The following is a 2,067-nucleotide window of genomic DNA, read 5'->3' as shown; positions in this document are numbered from 1 at the left end:
ATATAAATATATAGTTTTAGGGAAAAGAACCAAGTTTCATGAACTCATTCGATGAAAATCTACTATCATATATAGAAAAATTTATAATTAAAAGCACAATAAATGAGTATAATATAATACACAGTAAATATCATAATATAAAGATAATAAAATGACTACACGTGTTTCATAACTAATTTTCAAATAGAAAGGAAATTTAAATCGATTAAAATCAATTAAAATTATCGAAAATAAATTCTATTCAAAAATGCAGCTAATCGTCAAGTCTTAAATAGAACCATAATTATAATAAATAATTATATATATCAACCAACAATAAGTACCAAATGAATTTATATAAAATACTTATTTTATAAATATAGAATAATTATTAAAAATATCAAAATAATAAACATTCCATAACATCCCTACATCCATTATAATATATGCTAACATGTATATTATATACAAAAACCAGCTTACATAAATTATTATCGTTTTAAATATAATTTGAACGAAGTTTAAGGTTAAAATAATAATAAAGATAATATTAGTACATATTTAACCGGTGTAATAGTTAAAGCTAAACTATTTAAAACTAAAAACGTTTATTTAATTATCATTAAAAATCAATTGAATAATAGAAAAATAGAAAAATACTTATTTCTACAAACGTAGAAATAAAAATATGAATGAAAAAATTATGAATGAAAAATTAAGAATGAAAAAAATTATTAAGAATAAAAGATTAGACTTTATATATACTAAGTTTTAATAAAAAAAAAAAACCTTTAACGATATTATAATCAATATTCATTGAAGGACATTGGCAATAAGTGTGCGAATCTTAGAGGAGAATATGTTGAATAAAATCATAATTAACTGATCCTCTTGTATTTTCATTTACTCAAAGCCAGGAGTTTTCAGCACCCACTCGTATATGCGTGTGTAAGGATAGCCACAAAGACCTAATCCTTGCACATAACGAGCTTGACTCTTTCATCATCCTTTCCTCTTCTGAGGATCGAATACCGGAGACGGCACACTATTGTGCCCGCTCCTGCAATTCTAGCACCCAATTCAAAGCTTCTTGCCTTTCCATCTCGTTATCAAGTGAACGATATTTCGGCATCTAGTGTTGCTTCTGTATACCTACTGGAGGAGTTACCTCAGTCCTATAAAATATCAGAAATGAAGTAGATTGACAAGTTTATTTTTTAAACCTGTGGAAGGTACACAAGCTGCCGAAATATCGTTCACTTGATAACAATGGCACCCTTTTTATTTGCTTCTGTATACCTACTGGAGGAGTTACCTTAATCCTATAAATATTATTATTATTATTATTATTATTGTTGTTGTTGTTGTTGTCGGTAGTGGTGATGGTATTTTCGACCTTCAGCAGAAGCACAGCCTCTGACTGAAGCCGGTACTAGAGTAATAACTTCTTCTTACTATTATTATCATTATTATTATTATTATTATTATTATTATTATTATTATTATAACCGATGTTATTGTCTTCGTTATTGTTTTTACTGTTCCATGTTTCACAGAGACTCTCCTTCATTTCTCACACACACACACTCTTTTCTTCTTCTTCTTCTTCTTTTCTCCTCTCCCTCCTTCTCCTTCCGTCCAGTATTGTATTGAAGATCTGAGGTGGAAATCTTGTCAGAAAGTTGGCGTCGTTCGCTGAAAACTTTTAAAACTGAATCGATTATACAATCATCCATTGTCTATGTGCGTGAGTGTAGTATATGCGCGCGCGCGCGTCTGATGTGCGTATATGTGTTTGTCTGACATTTACATATAAGTGTAAGTGTGTGTATACATATATACATTTATACACACACACACACATAACATATCTATTATGTACGTATTTGTTGCAGGGCATTATGGGATTATTACATCTGAATATGCGTGTGTGTATGTGTATTTGCATGAATGTGTGTAAGTGTGTATGTGTGAACGTGTATATACATACACATATATATGTATATACATACATATAAATTTATAGAAACATGTATATAAATGTGTGTATATAGGTATATATATATATATATATATATATATATATAT

Source organism: Octopus bimaculoides, chromosome 22 (assembly GCF_001194135.2).
Source record: "Octopus bimaculoides isolate UCB-OBI-ISO-001 chromosome 22, ASM119413v2, whole genome shotgun sequence".
In the NCBI taxonomy this organism is placed as follows: Eukaryota; Metazoa; Mollusca; class Cephalopoda; order Octopoda; family Octopodidae; genus Octopus; species Octopus bimaculoides.
Note: the sequence above shows the minus strand (reverse complement) of the source record.